This window comes from Notamacropus eugenii, chromosome 3 (genome assembly GCF_028372415.1).
Source record: "Notamacropus eugenii isolate mMacEug1 chromosome 3, mMacEug1.pri_v2, whole genome shotgun sequence".
NCBI lineage: Eukaryota > Metazoa > Chordata > Mammalia > Diprotodontia > Macropodidae > Notamacropus > Notamacropus eugenii.
Window position 1 is genome coordinate 38,032,508 of NC_092874.1, and position 21,385 is coordinate 38,053,892.

A 21,385-nucleotide genomic window follows, 5' to 3' on the forward strand; every position below is an offset into this window, starting at 1 on the left:
TATCTTTGCCAAGAAAACCCCAAATGGGGTCACAGAGAGTCGCACATGACTGAAATGACTCAGCAATAACTGTGTGGCTGGCATTGAGTTAAGTACCAGGATACAAAGACCAAAAAAGAAAAGAAAAGAAACTCTCCCTGCCCTTAATAACCTTACAATCCTGAATGAAATTAAATCAAGAATATCACACAGGACCATGCCTCTGGTTTGTTAAAAACAAAACCAAAAAACCTCATATTCTCACTCAGAGGAAATGCTTTAAAACAAGGTTCATAACCAAGAGTCTGCAAACTTAAAAAAAAAATGGATAATTATATTTCAACATAATCTTTGTAATTCTATTTTATTTTATCTGTTTTATTTCTTGTTGTTATTTATTTTTATTTATTATGTTATTTTATGCACTTAAAAACATCATTCTGGGGGAGAGGGGCATAGGCTTTACTTCCAGAGGATCCATGTCGCATAAAAACATAGTTACGAACATGTGCCTTACAATGCGGTTTGGCTGGAACAGGGAAGGAGAAGGTTTCACCTTTTGGACGTTAGCACCAGTGTTCTGAGTCATCTGTAAAATACAAACACACACACAGCATTGTGTGTGTGTTTGTTGAGGCTCAGGACTGAGATAGACGATGTATTAAGCAGAACATAAAACGAGGAGGCATTTTATGGTGGACATGCATGTATGTAGTAAGCTTGACTTTTGTGTATTATGGTCATTCGAGCCCAAAGGTTAGAAGTTCTTGTTTTCAGTTCTGTCTGACTCTTCATGACCCCATTTGGAGTTTTCTTAGCATGATTTGCCCTTTCCTTCTCCAGCTCATTTTACAGATGAGGAAACTGAGGCAAACAAAATTAAGCAACTTACACGTCTGAGGCTGGATTTGAATTCATGTCCTCCTAATTCCAAGCCTGGCACTCTATCCCTTGTGCCATCTAGCTGTCCTCTACTATAAGACCCTGGGTAAGTCCTTTAATGTCTCAGTGCTCCATGCAACTCACTAAAAGCTATACATTATAAGATAAATAATTATGGATGGAGATTCAATACTGGAATCTTCCTCACTCTAAAGAAATCACAGATTCAGGCAGGTCCTCTCCTCAACCTCCCCCTCCCCCTAAAAATAAAGGATGAAGGCCAGAGGATTTGAGGAGGCTGGGACCCCACTCCAACTGGTTTGATTGACTTCTACTGAAGCATGTACCTTTGCTAGTGGAGACATTGCTTCTGATGCCACCGGAATACAAAGAGGAAGCAGAATGGGGGTTAGATGCAGGTTGCTATGGCGACCAGCCTCCTCATGGTTGTGTGTAGCATCTGGGTAGCAACATCAAGTCAGAGGATGTGGAGAGCTGGTTTTTCTTTGGCTCCGAAGTCACCTCTAAGACTCAGTGTAATGTCTAGGAGACAAAGCATAGACAGCAATTCCTTGGCCATGGCAGAAAGAGAAACACCACATGCTCCATGTAGGTCATACAGGACTCTTCTTATCTTCAGGGGTACAGGAAAAGAGATAGATACCCAGGTTGCTGTCATTTTTAAGTATTCCTACCTTTTGTTTTTACATCATCTACATTTTCCAACGTGTAACCTCTGCCTCCACTCCTAGAGAGCTTTTCCTCTTAGTATAAGCAAGAGGAAAAAAACTCCACAGTTCAACCAAACTAACAAGGTCTTAACACCTCCTCAGAGATACTTCGTCTTTCTTATTCTGGGTCTGGTGGCTAACTTCCTTCGAACAGCACCTGTTCTAAACTACTGTTTCTCCTCCCTCAGAAGCTTCCAAGCTAGGTTTAGGCATTCGATCGATGGCCATCTGCCCACTTCTTCCACCAAGCTGAGAAGAGCTTTGTCACCTACATGCCTTGGATGGTCAATTAACATGTTCCTCCCAAAGTCCCAGTGGAAACCCCAGCCAACATCGATGAAGGAAAAAAATCTAGCTAAATGAAAGTTGCTCTTTGCATCTCTCTCCTTGTCTGTCCTCTCCTAAGGTGCTCCTATCTTCCTCTACTTCTTCAGCTTATTCCAATGAGCTAGATCTTGAAGACCGTCTGCATCTCATTCTGCATGGATGGAGAAGGCAGCCACCAAGGGGCCACTGGGACCTGCAGGCTTTGCCTTTGCAGCGTAGGAGGAAGAAGTTAAGGTAGTTACAATCCACAGTGAGGATGTTTTCCTGATTTTCCCCAGTAGATAAATTACTCTTCCTTCCTTCCTTTCTTTCTTTCTCCCTCCCAAAGGAGAATTCTAGTTATTTCAATATGTAATTCTGAGTTAGCAACAACATTTGGCATTTTGCAGGTACTTTATATGCATTCATTAATGGACCATAGACTTGGGGTCAGAACACACTCTAGACAGCCTGCAGTCCCGATTCTTAACTTTTTCTGTGTCATGGTCACAGATCCCTTTGTCATTCTGGTGAAGCCTTTGGCATCCTCTGCATAATACCTTTAAACAACAAATTAAAATACATAGAATTACAAAGAAACCCTTGATAATAATAACAATAACTGGCATTTCTATTGTGTTTTAAAGTTTACAAAGCACTTTACAGATATTCTCATTTGATCCACTAGTGAGGTAGGTGCTAACATGGTCCCCATTTTTACATATGGGGAAACTGAGGCTAGGAGAGGTTAAATGACTTACCTACGGTCATGCATGTTAATATCTGAGGCAGGTTTTGTCATTGGGTCTTCTGGCTCAATGTCTAGTACTCTTCTGCATTGCCTATTGAAGTTATCAAAATATTATAAAAGTAAACTCCCAGACTGCAGGTTAAGAACTCCTGATCCAAGGCCCTCCTTTTACAGCAACTTAGGTACGGTGGGGGCAGTCACTCACCCAAGATCACAAAGGCAGCAAGTGACAGCCTAGATTGGAACTCATTTCCTCTGACTCCACATTCAGCGTTCCTTTTATCTGCCTCAATCCCAGGCAAATGAAGGGTTCCCACTGAACTCTACAATGCCACAGGGAGGGTAGGCATGGGAGGGCACCCTGGGAGGATTACAGTCAGCTTCCTTTTGCCAAGGGCAAATATGATCCCTGGCACAAATCTCTCTTTGTTCAGCCAAGCCATAGGGAAATGGAATGAGAACTTACATTTTTTTTCTTTTTAAGCGTTGGTCCAAAGGCCTTCCTGTCTCCACATTTGGACCCTTAACATTTTAGGTTGCACGGTCCTTTAAGGGAGAAGGAGGCTCTCTCTTGCACTCTGTAATACAAGAGCAGCATTTGTATAACACTTTGCATATGACCCTCTTGCTTACGTGATTTCATCCGATATCCCAACATCTCTATGAGACACTGAAAATATAATCCTGGTTTTACAGATCAAGGACTAAGCCTTAGAGAGGCGTGAGGGTCATCTGATCCCTTGGCCAGAGGGACTTTTGCCCTGTGCTGTCTGTCAGCAGTATTTCATTTGAAGAGTACATTCTCTTCTGCAAAACCTTTTCGCATTCATAGACTTGTAGAATTTTTTTTTAAATTGGAAGGGACCTTTGACCTTTCAAAGAATCCTTTAAATTTGGAGTTTATTAGTCTCCTTGTCAGAGGAGTAAATGTATTTCCAGATGGGGGTAAGTGATTCGAATGAAGTGACCCTGTTAGTTAATGTCAGAGCTATTTCTAGATGCTGGGGCTCATGAATCCTAGTCTGGGCTTTCTTTTTTTTCCTACTATGTCATACTTCCTTAGATAATTTACAAGCTGAGGTGTGCGGTCAATGTTTAACAACCAGCTCTCCAGGAAAAAAAAGACATTCCAACAACACTTTTAATTATAGTCTACATTATTAATATTTTATCCATCATTTTCTCAAGTCTCAACAATCAACAAAACAATAAACCAAACCTTGTTTTGTAGCTGATTTCTGAGGTGCAAATGTCCCCATTGAAAATTTAACAATCAGGTCTCTCAAGCCTATTTCTGAGCTGACTTCTTCACACCTTGTTTACAGGTAACTCTTTATTATTATACCCTATATGTAGTGGATCGGGTCCCAAAATGGAGGTAAAGGTATGACTTCCCTGAATTAGGTGTGAACTCTTCTTTCCCCAATAAGACCTTTGATTTGATACTGACTCAGGTTCCCACACCTGAAGCTCTGCCCTTGGAGACATAGTCCGTGGAGAGGACCAACACACAGACCTGGACTTGGCTACCTGGAGAGATATTTCACTGTCTACACAGACCCTCCAAGGAAAGAGGTAGCACTCCCTCCCCCATCGTCACAAAGAGTAAGAACAGGTGTCAAAAAGGGAGACACTGATTAGGAATGAGAGATCAGGAGAGAGGCAGGAGAATCTATGATAAGATGGAGATGTGAAAGGGAATAATGATCAATAGAAAAGGGAGCCAAATCATAAAGGAGCAGCCAGGACCTGTCCCTTGGTTGCATGTTATAATCCTGTGAACTGTGTGGGTCCAGATGAAAGGTGGGACCCACCAGGAGGAGGAAATATTTGGTTCTCTGGCAATACAGATTTTTCTACCCCTTGCTGGGAGGCCCCACTCAGGGTAATGTTATACCTGGAGTTCTGGAGCAGCCCTTGGGGAAGGCAGAGATCTTTCAGAGATGAAAGGGAAGTTGTCTGATTATTTAAGGGCTGGATGTCAGTCCTTTGCATTTTTTTTTTTTTGGTCAAGTTTAGTTAAGCTTCTGTACTCAGAGTTCTATATTCAGAGTTTTGTTAGCTTGAGTGCTTGCCTGGGGACCTTTAAGGGTCCTTAGAAGATATTGAGGCAGGAATCTCAAGAAGAACCAAAGAAATATGTGAGAAGCCTTCAAAATGCAATACAATGATATAAGACAATTCCAAAAGACTTAGGATGAAAAATGTCATCCACCTCCAAGCAAAGAATAGACAAAGTCTGAATGCAAATCAAAGCATTTTTTTTTTTTTAGCTTTCCCTATTTTTCTTTCTTTTTTTTGGTCTGTACTTCCTTTTGCATCATAACTAGTATGGAAATACGTTTTACATGACTGTATATGTATAATCTATACCAAAATGCCTACCTTCTCAAGGAGGGGGAAGGGAAAGGCGAGAAGGAATTTGGAACTCAAAAATTACTTTAAAAAAAATTAAAAATTGTTTTTAACCTATAATTGAGAAAAAAAAGAAAAACGTTTTTTTTTAAGTTTGAGTAAAGTCTGTTTGAGTCCAGATCCAGGTTAAGTACATAGGTTTATATAAGTATATACTATCTCAGGGCTTACTTACATCTCAGAGGCAACTGGTAGGCAGTCTAGGTCTGAAATCAGGAAGACTTGAGCTCAAATGTGATCTAGATACTTACTAGCTGTATGACCTAGGTAAGTCATTTAACCCCTGCTTGCCTCAGTTTCTTCAGCTATAATAGCACTGACTTCAGGGTTGTTGTAAGGATCAAAGAGGATAATATTTCTAAAAGTGCCTGGCACGCATAGTAGGTGCTATGTAAATGCTCATTCCCTTCCATCCCCTTGTTAGAGATATGAAGATTTCTCCAACCCCAGCAATAACTGTCAGAACACAAAGTACCCATCCCAGGTTCCTTCCAATGTATTGCAAGTGAGTTGGCCATTTTTTAGGTGCTCATTTTTTTTCATGTATGTAGGTAAATTGAATGGAAAGCAGATACAATTATACAGGAATTCAAGCAAATTAACTCTGAGAAAAAAGAGGCTGAACAAATTCTGCAGATTGTCTATCTGTAAGAATCACATTTACTGGAAAATTATTTGGATCTTCTTCCTTGGCCTTCTTTTAGCCCAGTCCTGAAAGTTCTCTCTGCTCCTTTCCTTCCCACTTAACAAAATCTGACATTTTTTCTCTTGCATAACCTCTGACCCCAGATACCATATGCCACAGCCAGGGTTATCTGGAATGTCAGAACACCAGCCAGGGAGTCAGGAGGTGCACATTCAAATCTGCATTCTGCCTCTATATTTGAGAAACGTGGGAGGATCCTAAGCAACTCCACATTTCTGTACACAGTTTGCGGGTTTTTGGGTCCCTTTCTGGGCCTCATTCCCTTCATAAGGGAAATGAAAGGGTTGGTGAACACCTGCCCCTCTGAATCCCACAACACTCCTGAAGGGAGATGAAGATGTAATTGAGAAATATTTAACAAAACAAACAAAATACAATAAAGCATAGATAACATAACATTTTAAAATTAAATCACTACATAGTCTGCAGGGATCCATATGTAAGATTAGTGGCCATTGTCTAGTTGAGTGTGACACTACTGGCCTAGATGAGTGGTTCTCAAAGTATAGTCTAGGGACTCAGAGAGGTCCAAGAGGCATTATTTTCATGATAATAATAAGACATTTTAATTTCTAACATGAGATATCAATAGATAAAACCCACATAAGCAAAAATATTTTGGGGACTTCGATAATTTTTAAGAATTAAGAGCCAAAAGTTTAGGGATTCTCTCCTATCTAAAAAAAACTTCTATTAATTCTAACCTAGAGGTGTGATAAATTCAAGAAACAAATGTTAAAATCTCCATAGATCAAAAGAATAAATTAAAAAAACATTTATTTAGTACCATGGAAGAGTTGTCTCTGATAGGATTTAAATTAGGGAATCATTACCTTCTCTCCACTCCCTCCCTGCCATCTTCCTCCCCAAGTTATGAAGCACTAGGAAACATATATTATCAGTATAAATGACCAAGATCATTGGTGTTCATTGTCATTAGAGCAAATTGTTCTCATCTGCCCATTCTGTAGGAGGAAGTCTTCACATGCTTGGCACAGACACCCACCCTCTTATTCATTGACAGGTTTGAGTCCTTAATTACCCTCAACCTAGCTTAGCCCATCTACCAAGACAATTTGAGCAGAGTATGGCTCCTGCACATGCTACAGCTTCTTGGAGTCAACAGGTGAGAGTTGGATGAAGATGGATCCCAAAAATAGATGAGCAAAGAACTTGGAAAGCCTTCACATCTGAGGTGTTAGTCCTCCCTGATAGTTCTTAATAAATGTTTGTTATCTTGACTCAATAGAACACACCTATGTAGGACTTTCTTTCATGGGGGGACAGTGAAAAGGATGACACATGGCATGAATGGTATTCAATCTGCATTCTTAGAAGGTATACCCATACTTATAACAGCATAGATACTTTAAAGTATGGATTAAGTTTCAAGTTTACCTACTCTTGTCATATTTCACAGGTCATATTATCCCTACTTTCCAGATCAGGAAACTGAAGCTCATAATTTATCTAATCCAATTCCCTTATTTGACCAATGAAGAAAATGAAACTGAATGACTGGTAAGCAGCAGATTCAAATCCGGGTTTTCTATTCCAAATCCTGTGTTCTTTCTAACTATGTCAAGCAGAATGCCCAATTTTGAATCTGTATGAGTCAGCCTGGGGAGAAAAGACAAGGCTAAAATTTATCTTTGTCCCCCCAAAAGTATTTACAGGCCAATCAATAAGGTAAACATGGGAACCATTTGCTAGGACACCTTTCAAGCACTTGTAAAAATGATTTTATATCTAACTGTTGCTACTAAATAATGGATCTGTGCAGCATTCCCCAAACTAATTTGACTGAGGAACTGTTGGGTTGAAATATATTGATGGAGTCCAGAAGTACTCCCCAGAGGTATCCAGAATTCTTTCGAATAAGGCAAGGTTGGGGAGAAGTAAAAGCAAAATGGAGAAAATTAGGCCTGTTTTTATATCAAAAGGATGCTACAATTATAATTGCCATTTATAAATGTCAGCTATCAGTATGATTATGAATATATAAAAAACAGACCTTAATTTAATAGAGGAATAATTGTTCCATTGAAGGGAAAACTGTGTATATTTATTCTCTATAGAACAAAAACTTAATGGGTTACAGATTATTCCCCCCCCCCCAATCTTACTGTTTTTGTGGTATACAAACAATTCATATTTGATTTTATACAATTTTATAGATTTTGATAGATGCCTTAATCTCTCTCATTCAACGACCTGGGGAATGTTCCTGATGATTTCAGCTGACAGAGGAAGAGTTTAGATTTAGGAAAATGGACTCCTTAATATTAACTGGGTCGAAGACAAAGCCAGATATGAAATACGCATCTGGATTGGTAATGTAGGATATGAGATGCCAGATTTTAAGAGACTTAAACACATATCTTGTAAGTGTTGAGAAAAATAGTATTTCCACTGAAACCAGTCTGATTTTCTCAGGTTTCTTCAAGTGCCATGATTTGGTATCTTATCTACACAGCATGAATGCATGGTGTTCCCATTAAATACCTCATTTGCCAAGAATGCCAAGAAAATCAATCTATTTATTACGCAGAACCAGTGCAGCTTGGTAAATGGAAATCATACTTTTTCTTCTTGCAATTTAAGCAAAAATAAGTTGTGGGACCTACCTTTAACATATCTTTTTTGGGTACTGAATTGAAATCCTGACAGCACTAAATTATACCCCCAAATGTATGTTAAACACAATAATGAGGTCAGGTTGTTCTTTGTGCTCAGACATTTAATCAACGCTATCCCCAGGAAAAGGAACAGATATAATTTGTCCCTTTATGTCTCTCAATCCCCTCCTTTCTAAAATACTATGATTCTAAGGTAATATTTATCCTAACACAGTAGGATATTGAAACTGGGTGGTATAAGACCCATGACTAGAATATGTTTCTGGAAGTTGATGCCTTATTAAAAAGAAACAGAACACACAGAAGAGGAGGAAGGCAGAACAGTAATATGTAGTAAGAAGATGGAGGGGCTGTGGGAAGATAGGCAGGTATTGTGAGTGGAATTTTGAATTAGCACAACTGCTTTGGAAAACAATTTGGTATTGTCCAAAGAAATGACTAAAATATCCATATCTTTTAATTTAGAGTTTCCACTAGACATATAACCCAAGTGTTTGTTGATTAAAAAGAAATGTCCCCCTCCAAAAAAAAAAAGAAGGAACACCCATTTACACCAAAATATTTAGAACAACACTTTTTGTGGCAGAAAGAACTGGAAATAAAGTAAATGCCTATCAATTGGGGTTTGGTAAAACAAATTGTGGTAAATTAGTGGAACAGAATGGAATATTTCTGCGCTGTAAAAATGATGAATACGGAGAAGTATAGAAAGATCTTTATGAGCTGATGCAATGTGAAATCAGCAGAACTCGAGGGAAAATAAACAAAATGACTACAACTATGTAAATGGAAAGATCTCCAACTACAAAACAATGGAAAATGAACGTTGTAAAATTACAAAGAATAAACGATATCCAGAAGAAGAGATAGGAGACTTCTTCCCCAACTCCTTTGTAAAGAGAGGAGGTCTACAGTTGTGGGACATTGCCTATATCATCAGACTTTTTTGATGTATTGATTAGTTTTACTGATCTTTAAAATATCATCTTTCTCTTTTTCTTTAAAAAATTATTTTTTTAAAAATAAGATGGCTACCTGGGAGGAGGAGACAGAAAGATAACGGAAAAATTTAGGAGATATAAAAGTTTTTAAATAGCAATAAAATTAATTTTTTCAAAAAAGGTCTATTTTTGAGAGTTCTCAAAGGGTATGTTAGTGGAATAATGTTATAGAAGCTTAGATCAAGATGGAAAAGGGTCAGGTTTAGACCCAGTAATAGAACAACGTAGCTAACGTCAGAGCGGTTCATCAGTAGGCTTTTTTCAGGTGATTAATTTCTGGTCACAATAACTCCTAAAAAACAACTCTCTACTCCCAGGGTTGTTGTAATTTGCATTGATGGAGGGAATCTTTATAACAAAGAATCAGCTGTAACCCTGAGTTCAAGCCTTGGTATTTGCTTGCATAAGACTCTCTCCTCAGTTAACCAATCGCTAAACATTAATGAAGTACTTACTATGTACCAGGCACTATGCTAAGTACTAGGGATACAAAAAGAGGCAAAAGATAGTCTCTATACTAAAAGAGGTTATGATCTAACGGGAGGAGGCAGCATGCAAGCAAATTTGTAAATAAATAAATAAAAATCCATGTTCAGGATAAATTTAAGTAATTAACAGAGGGGAGGCACTAGAATTAAGAGGGGTTGGGAAAGGTTTCCAAAGTAAGATGGAACTTAAAGAAAGCCAGGGAGGTCAGGAGGTGGAGCTGAGGAGGGAAAACCTTCCAGGCATAGGGGACAGCCATAAAAAATGGCAGGAGCTGAGAAATGGAGTATCTTGTTGGTGGAACAGCCAGAAGGCCCATGTCATTGGATTTAAATGAATGTGTCCAAGAGTAAGGTGTAAGAAGACAGAAAAGGTAGGAGGGGGCTAGATTGTGACTCCTGATGGAGAGGTAATGAATGTGTGCAGAATACAGAGAGGGACACGCAGTTTTTGGACATGGCCATTTCAGGAATTTGCTTCACTTGACTATGCATATTTGTGCCATGGGTTTTGTTTTGAGATTTTTTTTCTTTTGCTATGAGAAAGGAATGGTGAGGGAGAAAAAAAGATTTTTTTGTTCATTGAAAAAAATATTTAAATCTAGTAGTAGTGAGAATAACAACTAGAAATTTGGTGCCTTAGGGAAAAAGAGGCATACTTCTTTTCTGTCTTCAGAGAGGACACAGAGGGTTCCAGACCCCCTTTGGGAGAAATCAGAAGAGAAAGAGAAAAATCGACTTTGGACAGCCTCTCTGCAGCCTTTGACCCTGTTGATCCCTTTGTCCTTCTTGATCCTTTCTTCTCTGCAGGTTTTCAGGACACTATTCTCTCCTGGTTCTCCTCCTAACTATCAGCCCATTCTCCTTTGCCGGATCCTCCTTCAGATCATCCTATGATCATAGACGTCCCTCAAGGGCCCTCCTCTCTTTTCGCTCTACACTGCTTCACTGGGTAATCACATCAGCTCCCATGGATTTAATGAGCATCTCTCTGCTGATGATTCTCAAATCCACCTGTCTTGCCCAAGTTCTCCACTGACCTCTAATTTCCCATCTCCAGCTGCCTTTCAGACATCTCAGACTGGACGTTCAGTGAACATCTTAAGTGAAACATGTCCAAAACAGATTTCTCTATCTTTTTCTCTAAACTGTCGCTGACTCCTCTGCCTTCCCTATGACTATAGAGGGCAACACCATCTTCACAGTGCCCCAGGCTCACGGCCTAAGAGTCATCCTGGCCTCCTCACTCTCCTTCATTCACCATATCCAAGGTGTGGCCAAGACCTGTTGATTTCACCTTTGTAGCATTTCTCCAGTATGCCTCCTTCTCTCCTCTGACATTGTCACCTCCCGGAGCAGGCCCTCATCACCTCATGCCTAGACTATTGCAGTACTGCTGGGGTGTCTGCCTGCCTCAAGTCTCTCCCCACTCCAATCCTTCCTCCTTTCAGCTACTAAAGTGGTTTTCCCAAAGAGCAGGTCCAATCATGTCACCCATCCCTCAATAAACTCCATTGGCTCCCTATCATCTCCAAGATCAAATACAAAATCCTAGGTCTGGCATTCAAAGCCCTTCCTAAACTAAACCCCTCCTACCTTTCCATTCTTCTTACACCTTACTCTTAGACACTTCCTTTCAATCCAATGACATTGGCCTCCTGGATGTTCCGCAAACAAAATACTCCATCTGTCTGCTCCAGGCATTTTCTCTGGCTGTCTCTCATGCCTGAGACTCTCTCCCTCTTGTGCTCTGACTACTGACCTCTTTAGCTTCACTTAAGTCCAAACTAAAATCTCATCTTCTGTTGGAGACCTTCCCTAACCTCTTATAATTATAGTGCTTTCTCACTGTTATTTATTTCCTATATGTCCTGTATATAGCTCACTTTGTATATTTCTCTGCTTGTTTTCTTGCCTTTTGGGTTATGAGTTCTTTGAGGGCCTGGACTGTCTTTAGCCCCTTTTTGTATGCCCAGAACTTACCCCAGTGCCTGGCAAATAGAAGATGCTCAATAAATACAGATAGATAAGAGAAAGCCAGGGCTTCAAAATGTTGCTGTTTCTAGCTTGCCTTCCTAGAGTCTTTGAGGGATTTCTCTTGATTAGACTGAGGTCTCTTTCTCTCGTCTGAGCTATCTACTCCAAGTGGGAGAGCTCATTTACTCTGTAATGTCTGGCATCTTCTCTTCTGTATAACTTTCCTGATTTCTGTTTGCTATCAGCTTTGGATAAATGGGTTCACTCATTATTTATCATTTGTGATAGTTTTTTGTGAAATTAGCATCTGATGGAAAGGAGCCAATTCTTCAGATGTAAGATTGAAGTACCCCTTCCTTTTTAAGGAATATTGACCAAGAAAGTAGCTTGAACCTAAGAAAAAATCATTTCCCCAAGATTAGTAATATGGTAGCAAACAGATACAATTATGGTTCAGTACCACTTGAGGAAAGCAGAGCAGCTAGCCTCATGGGTGCTTCTCCTCCTCCCCCTAAGGTAGGAATCACAGTCTCCCTTGAAAAAGGGTGGGCAAGATTGCTAAGATTTGTATCAAAGCCTCCCTTGGAGCCTCATGCAGATAAATCCACGTAGACAAACATATAACCTACATAACCAGCACAAACACACACTGTTCATGAATCCTCAAACTTTTAAAATTCTCCTGTGAAGAAATCCAGGAAGTGTGGTTGAGAGCAGTTTGGTGAAAATACATAGAGACCAAAAGCAAGGTTGGCATTAAAATGTTATGCTACAGACCACCTAGGCAGAAAAAAGAATCAGACAAAGAGCTGAAGTATAAACCCAGCACAAAAATATGATATTGTATTGATATGGGACATGTGCTGGTACTTTCAGTTCAAAGCAGAAGAGCTAATAACGTCTCAAATCATCTTAATAGTAATATCATCCATTAATCATACCATCCATAGAAGGGGCAGCTAGATGGTGCAGTAGATAGAGCACCAGCCCTGGAGTCAAGAAGACCTGAGTTGTTCAAATCCAGCCTCATACACTTCCTAGCTGTATGACCCCAGGCAAGTCACTTAACCCCAACTGCCTCAAAAAAAGTAGGGGTACCACAAAAGGGAACTTTCAGGTTGGATCTTACTCTCACTAGCAAATAAAATGAATATGGTGATCAAGATAGCTGGGAAACAAGTTTATCTCTCCCATCTTTAAAAAAAAAAAACTCTTCTAAATTTTAACCCAGAAATCTGAAAAATTCTAGAACACTTATCCAACAACTTGAATGAGGTTTCAAAAAGTTTGTCCTAGGAGGGATAGTTGAAAGAATAGGGTGTGTTTAGCTTAAAGGCGATCAGAAGGAGGCATGACTGAAATCTTCTAATTTGAATGGCTACCAATTAGAAAAGGAAGCAGACGGTTTGTGGTGCTCCTTAAAAAGCAGATTAGAACCGATCTGTGAAAGATATATGGAGCCAGGGTCCAGGTTAACACAGGTAGAAAAAAACCCAAACCTTTTCTAACAAATAGGCCTGTCTAATAGGAAAATACTCAGCCCTGGAAGAGTGGGGAATGAGCTCTCCTTCACTAGAGTTATTTCAGCTCAGTCTGGGTGACCATCTGTCAGGAATGTTGGAGAATGGATTATTCACTAAGTGGGAGGTGGACCAAGTGACCCCTAAGGTTTCTTTCGGTTCCAAAATTCTGTCACTCCTCTCTTCCAACTGCCTGCTAGATCTTCACTGGAGGTATCCTGGAGTCATTTCACTCTCAATATGTCTAAAATGAAATTTAACCTTTTCCTGCCAAACTAAAACAAGCTTAGCTTAAATCCTGCCTCCTCAATGAGATTTTCAGGACTTTCCTATTTCTGTAAAAGCAAACGTTCTTTTTCTAAATTTAAAAAAAAATTTTTTCAACTAATAGGCATGTGTTCTCCATCCCTTCTACCACCACCTCTTATTTAGGAAATAAGAAAAAGTCCTTGTAACAAATATAAAAACTGAGCAAAATAAATTTCTTCAGTGGCTATCCCCAAAATGTATGTCTCATCCTATATCTTGAATACATCATCCGTCAGGTGGTGGATAATTTTTCAGCAAAGAGATGGATGGATGAATAGAAAATGCAGATAAATAGAATGAATAGATATATACGATAGATAGAGTGGACAAATAAATAGAAAGAAAAAACAGGTAAATGGATATTTATTCAACTATTTTCCAGTCACCAGATATAGAATCTTATAGTTTTCTTTCATTCTGCTTTTTTTCTTAGCTTCTGGCAACTGATCAACTACTACCTTTCATTGTTTCTATCTCTGCTTTTCTCCTTTCCTTTATTAGCTATCACCTCTTTGTTGTTGTTTAATCATTTTGGGGTTTTTTCCAGTCTTTTTTTCCATGTTTGACTGTGATCCCATTTAGGGTTTTCTTGCAAAGATGCTAGAGTGGTTTGCCATTTTCTTCTCCAGCTCATTTTACAGATGAGGAAACTGAGGCAAACAGGGTTAAGTGACTTGTCCAGTGTTGCACAGCTAGGAAGTATCTGAGGCCAGATTTTGAACTCAAGAAGATTCCTGACTCCAGAGCCTCACACCTGAATTATTAAACTATAGGCTGAGAATAAAAAAAATCCTATCCCACATTCCGCTACCTCCAGGGAATGAAATGAATGAACAAATTCAAGTTAACTGTCAGCACCAATAAGTGTATGGCTAGTGCCAAATTAAGTACTATAGTCAGTCAATAAATACTTATGTGCAGGTATTTGGCTCAATGGACAAAGTACAAATCCTGAATTCAGGAAGACCTTAGTTTGAATCCAGTCTCAGTCACTCACTAACTGTGTGGCCCTGGGCAGGTCACAACTTCTTCCTGCCTCAGTTTCCTCAATTGTAAAACTGGGCTAATAATAGCAACTACCTACCAGAATTGTTATGAAGATCAAGTGAGATAATTATAAAGCTCATAGCTTAATAAAGTCTGACTGATTTGATTATTATCATTATACTAATTTATATTCATAGTTAATTTTCATTTACAATTGTCTGCACCCTCCAATTAGTTTATACGATCTCCCTGTGGGCAGAGATTGCCCGTAATGTGCTTCACCCTATCATTCACGATGCTTAGTACCATGTCCTTTATATAGCAGATGGTTCATAGATAATAACTGATTGGTCTAAAAGACACTTTGAGGTCTCCTTTCTCCCTTTAGAGAGGTGAGGGGGAGACCTATGGGTGTGAAATGTTGCATATTTCCTACAGACATATTGGCTGGTTATCTTGTCTGTTTCTTTTTTTCTTTCTCTCTGTTATAAAGAATGGTTTATTGGCTAAGGGGAAGGAGGCTGGATATATTCAGGAAAGAAAGTGATGCAAAGACAACAGGATATCGATGAAAATACAAAATAAAAATTATCACATAGTTACGTAAGGGATGGAACAAATGATGCTTTACAGTTTTAATACTTCAGTCTTTTCGTAGGATTTCTCCCATAGTCGAGAGAGCTTCAAGAACCATAATAAGGGACTGACAAAAATGAAAGCCAGCCCCCCTCCATCTTTCTTGGGAACAAAACACCCACCTGGCTCTACCTCCTACTTCCTGGAGTGTAAGTGGGTGGGCTCTGCTAGATACAGCAATTCTGAACTGTTTCAAAATCCTTCTGTGCACTGAGAGTGTAAAGTGGAGCTTGCTTTCCCCCTCCTCCCCCCAAGTTCCTTAGCAGATGCCTGATGTACAACCCACGTGCTCTGCGAGGAGAGCGCCCCAAACTGTGGCTTCATCGAGGATGGGTCATTGAAAGAGCAGGAACCAGATAACTGACCAGGGTAGCATGTGCTCCCACTGCCCTGACTGGCCTCCTCCACTACAATGGCAGAGCATAGCAGGACTTCGCATTGCCCAGGCTTCAGAAAAGAAGAAAAGGGGGCGTTAGTGGGTTGCTGACAAAACTACCTTCTGGACCTGGTGTGAATATGACAGACCCTCAGAGACAGCCAGCCAGAAAGACATTCGTGGAGACAGAGAGAGACTGAGACAGAGAAAAACAGAGACAGAGACTGAGATAGAAAGAAACAAGGACAGAGATGCTCACAAAGAAAGCCACACAAAGAGACATAACAAAAAAGATGGAATGGTTGCGCTATACATTTATACTGGAAGGATTAAGGAATTGTTGAGTTGGGGAAACTGATCCACAAAGGAGGGTTGAAAGAGAGAGCAAAGATTTAAAAGAGAAAGAGAAGAAAAATTCTCCCATATTCCACCATGACAGCTTAAGTTCTAGCAGGTCATACCAGGAGCTCAGAGAACAACATTTGTCTGTTGACTTGAGGGAGAGACTAGCTAAACTCAGAAGGGTCCATCCACAAGAAGCTGGCCGTTGGGGATGAGGTTTTTGTCCACAACTACATGGAAAGTTGGGAGCATCAGCCCATGTGGAATTCTTAGACTTTCCAAGTGTTAACATAGTATATTCAAGATATTTTGACATTTTTCAGTGAGTGGTCTTAGCCCCAGTAGGCACAGGAGCAAGGCAACAGTACTTTGGTAATATCAGCGTATTAATTCCTTGAGAAGGCAACGAGATTCACAGAAACAAACAAAACTAGAAGGAGAGACAACTGATTCTGTGTGGGAAGAGACCGTAGAGGTCATACAGTCCAATCCCTTCATTTTACACATGAGTGATCTGAAATAGGGAGGAGAGGAAAAGGGGGGAGAGGAGGGAGACGAAAGAGGGGGAGGGGAAAGAAGGAGAAAATACAGGGAAAGAAGGAGAAAGTACAGGAGAAGAAAGAAAGGGAGAGTAGAGGAGGGGAGGAGAGGAAAGGGGAAAGAAGAAGAGGCAAGGGGAGAAGAGAGGAGAGGAGGGAAAGGGAGGGAAAAGAGAGGAGGGAAAAAATTGAGGCAAAGGTGACTTACCCAAGGTCACATAGGAAGTTAGTGAGGGAGAGGTAGGATTTCAGCCCAGATCCTGATTTTTAATCTAACGCTTTCCACCTCATTATATCTTCTGTCAGCAGAGATCTGCAAACCCATAACCAAGGGTGTGGTTCATGGCCTTCTACAGCTGTAGGCCTCCCTCTAACTATCAATTCAACCAGCTCGTTATGGGGGACCTCTATTTCCTCACCCAAAAAATAATTGGGGTCAGTCTAGCTGATCTGCCTGCAAAATCTCTTCTATGAATGAATGTTCATAGAACATGCTCATAAACATAGTCTTGTGACTTCCAGCCAAACAGGTTTTTAGTTAATTCAGACTTGGGAGTTGAACATTGGGAATAACATGTTTCCATTTTCCCTATTAAAAAGGTTAATAGTGGGTTCATTAAAAGTGTCTTAAGGTTTCATTGTGTTTACAAAAACATTTGGTTCTATGGTGCTTTCTTAACAAGCAAAATAGATCATTAACAAGAAATCACACTCAAATAGTAACAAAGGCACATTAGGCACGAACTAAATAAATAAAGAAAGGAAAATCATAGATTTAGATCTAGGGATTTTAGAGGTCATCTAGCACAGCTCCCTCATTTCACAGATAAGAAAATTGAGGCGCAGAGAAGGTAAATGGCCTGGCCAAGGTCATACAGATAGTAAGAAGCAGAACTGGGAGGTAAAAGAAAGAGCTCTAGAAAGGACTCTGAGGACTAGTCCTGGCTCTACCACTCACTAGCTGTTACTAGTTATTATGAAATTACTTATCTCCCTGTAATCTCCATACCATAGGGTCTTCAACCATCATCTTCACCTCTGCACCGCAGGAACCTTGGACGCCATCCCTTAAACCCACCCTAAACTTTGATAGACTTGTTTTTACCTGATCTGGAGCAGATGTAGGCTTCCATGTCACTTCTAGGTACTCTCCATCAATGAATTCTCAATTCTAGTCCTCTTTTCTACCAGCTTCTCATCTCCCCTTTCCAGCCCCTCTCATTAAACTATAAAGTTCCTTAAGGGCTTCACTGCTTGTAATGATATCCCCATTGCTTAGCACTGTTCCTGGTACATAGTAAGAATTTTATAAATGATTGCTCTTTCTATCTATCATCTATCTGTCCCCCCATCTATCCATCCATCTACCTACCTACCCATTTACCATCTAACTATCCATTAATGCATCTGTCCATCCATCCATATATCATTATCCATCTATCATCTACCTATTCATCCATCCATCTATTCAGCATCTATCCATCTATCTATTCATCCATTTATTTATTTGTCTACCCATCCATCCTTCTATCATCTATATTCATCTATCTATCTACCCATCTACTTATCGATTCATCCATCCATTAATCATCTATCTATCTATCATCTCTCTATCTATCTATCTGATCTTGGGCAAATAACTTCACCTCTCTGAGTCTCAGTTTTTCCCTCTGTAACATAGAGGGGTTGGACTAGGTCCTCTCTCAGAAACTTTCTACCTCTAAATTCTTTAGTTCCATAAAATAATGATTTCAAGAGACACTATGCAGTTGCCTTGGAGCAAAGATATTTTACAACAAGTATTTATACTAATGCTTGTTGAAAATGTTGAAGGAGAAGCTTTACTAGGTAAGGAAAAGTCTAATAAAATCTAAAGGGCGAAAAAAGTATTTTCACATTGATCGGTCTTTCAGTTCCTGGTATTTCTGCTGCCTGGATGTTTACATCCTGGAAAGAGGTTGGTTGGGTTTTCTTCTTTCTTTTTTATGACACCAGACTCCTTTGTTTACAAAATCAACGTACACATGAAAAGAATGTTCAGTGCCAAGAACAGAGATCAGAAAGGACAATTCCTGGACTCCACAAGTGTCAACACAGCAAAAATATAGGAAAAGACTCTGTGTGTGTATATGTGTATGTTTAAAACAATAAAAGCAAAGCAGCTTTTCTTCTTGCCCCAGGTAGAGGCTCTATTCAAATGGTTTATTAAAACATATGCACATACAACAACAACAACACAACTTTCTATTTATAAGCTCTACAATCACACCATGTCAAGGTTGCAGTGCATACTAGGAAAGTGGAGGAAACATCTCCTCCGCATAGGTGGAGCTTGGCAATCTTCACATCCAGTAATTGAAAATCTGTCTGAAAAGACGCTTAGAAAGGAAAAGTAACCAACCTCGCTTCTGCCAAAATCTGACCATTTGCAAGGGGGAAGGAGGGGTATCAGAACCTAGTTCCCAAAGTCTTACTTGGTCACCATCTGTTTTTAAAATACAAACATCCAATCAGCGAAGCCTAAGGCCATCTCAATCACTGAAAATGGATTTAGCTGACTTCTTTGTGAACAAAACCTGTGAATATCCTTGTAGAACCATTATGAGCCCAATAAAATGGCCATCTACCCAAAGATCACAGGATCATTAGAACTGGGAGAGACTCCAGAAGTCAACTGGTCCAATCCCCTCATTTTATAGAGGAGAAAAGAGGGATGGGACATCTAGTGACTTGCCCAAGGTCATTAATAGAAAGATTTGTAAAGCACTTTATATACAATATCTCATTTGATCTTCACAATAATCCTATGAGTTGACTGCCATCTTTATTACTTTTCTACAGATCATAGGAAACTGACATTCTGAGTGGTTGTCACTTGCCTAGCTAGTAAGTGTCTGAAGCAGGATTTGAATCCAGGACTTCCTAATGCCAGGTCCAGCATGCATCTAAACAAATAGCTACCTTCAAGTGTTATTGACCAGCTGCTCCAGCAATAGGATATTCCCCACCCTCATTCCCAAATGAAGCTAACTTCCTAAATACAAAACTGAAATTTCACTGTTGACCTGGGTTTAGGTGGTTGGTTCTTAATAAAGACATTCTAAATATGCATTTTAAATTTTAAATAATTCCTATACCCCCAGCTAACCCCATACTAACTATTTCTACCTCAACAACATCTCTTGAATCTGAACCACCTCCCCTCTGGAGTATTGCAACAGCCTTGAAATTGGTCCTCTCTGCCTTGTGTTTTTCCCCCCTCCCCTCCTACTTCTCACTCCCCTCCCACTTCTCACTCCCCTCCAAAGAGCTGCCAAAATGATTTTCCTTAAACATAGGTCTCATCGTGTCCCTTTCCTACTCAACTCCAATGACTCCTCTAGGACCTAGTACAACTGCTCTGTTTCGCTTTTAAAAACCCATACAACCTGCCCCAACCTATTTCCAGACTCAGTATACCTTACTCTCCTTCCTGCTGGACTTGATGGTCCAGCAGGTCTCGGTTGTTCACATACACATTCCATTGTGTCTCTGTGTATTGGTTATTTCTGTGTTTTTTTGCTTGTTTTTTTTTGTTTTGGTGTCTGTATGTTTTGCCTAGCCCTCATACCTGGAATGTTCTCTCTGGTTAGCTTTGCCTCTTAGAATTCCTAAAGACTCAACTCAAATGCCATCTTCTCTGTGTGAAACTACTTTTTACAACATTCCTCCAGCAACTAGCCCCCAACACTTGTTATTGTGTATATACTTATCCTGTATATATCTCTATATGAGTCTGTTGTCTCTCTCAATGGAATATAAGCTCCCTGAGGGCAAGAACTGTTTCATTTTTGTCACTGTATTCCCAGCACTTAGCACAGTGCCTGGCAAAAGCTGGGTACTTAAAAAATGCTTGTGGATTGATCAGAGTTGCTCACCCTGCAATAATCATGGGTGTGGGCAAATACGTATGAACAATAACACATTTTTAAGTTCAGTCTTTATTATTAACATTTTTCTCCATCAGTTTCCTAATGCTAGACAATTAACAAAACAATCAAGCTCTGATTTGTAATTTTGCCAATTTCCAACCTGTAAATGCTCACATTGAACATTTAACAACAGGCTCTGAGAGCACATACCTGGCTACAATCCTATGAACACAAGGGGAAATTTAAATAAAGACTTGTAATTCTGTGTGGTTCAGTGAGAGAAGGGCCTTCAGGGGCCACCTAGTTCAGCTGCCACACTTCACAGAAGAAGAAACAGAAACCTCAGTAGTTTGTGACTCGTCCCAAGGTTGTAAGTGTCAGGGGCAGCATCCTAGCCAGGTGATCTTTTGGATGCTCCAAACAGGGTGTGGTACCATTTCAAAAGGCCACTGTTAAAAACAAGCATCTGTCACCTGAGAGGGTAGGAAAGCCAGGGGGCTATCTCTTTCTCACCAACACTGCAGAGATTCTTTTGTTTACCATTGTCACCCTCCAAAAGCAGAGAGAACAGAGTCCTAGGGAATAAGACACCGGAGAGGTACATCTTGATACTGAAGATTAAGTAGATGGAAGGAAAGTTCAGGAACAAAGGATACTACCTTGGGAGGACAGGTCTGGGAGGGGCATCGCAACCCTTGCAGGCAGCCAGAGGACCATAGGGAGGCGGCCAGACACAGAGAGCAGGCTCTGAATGAGGAGAAATACAGGGCAATGGTGTAGGCAGAGGGCAACACCCACCTGGCTAAGGAAATGGGCAGGTTCCCTACTCTATGCCCACCCAATCTCCAAGCACTTCTCTTTGGATCTGGCTGATTGTCTCTACTTTCCAACCA

At 40.1% G+C, this 21,385-nt stretch overlaps 1 long non-coding RNA gene across 2 annotated transcripts; it reads right to left on the bottom strand.

The window, feature by feature from the left end:
* Nucleotides 1-336: 336 nt before the first annotated feature.
* On the bottom strand, nt 337-17,039 carry LOC140532607 (uncharacterized). 2 transcript variants are annotated; one of them, XR_011976600.1, is made up of 3 exons: nt 16,790-17,039; nt 3,116-3,227; nt 337-2,458 (listed from the first exon to the last, which is right to left on the bottom strand). It is a non-coding gene; the product is annotated as an uncharacterized lncRNA (long non-coding RNA). The 2 variants fall into 2 exon arrangements; XR_011976599.1 differs by having other exon boundaries at nt 2,660-3,227.
* Nucleotides 17,040-21,385: the final 4,346 nt, after the last annotated feature.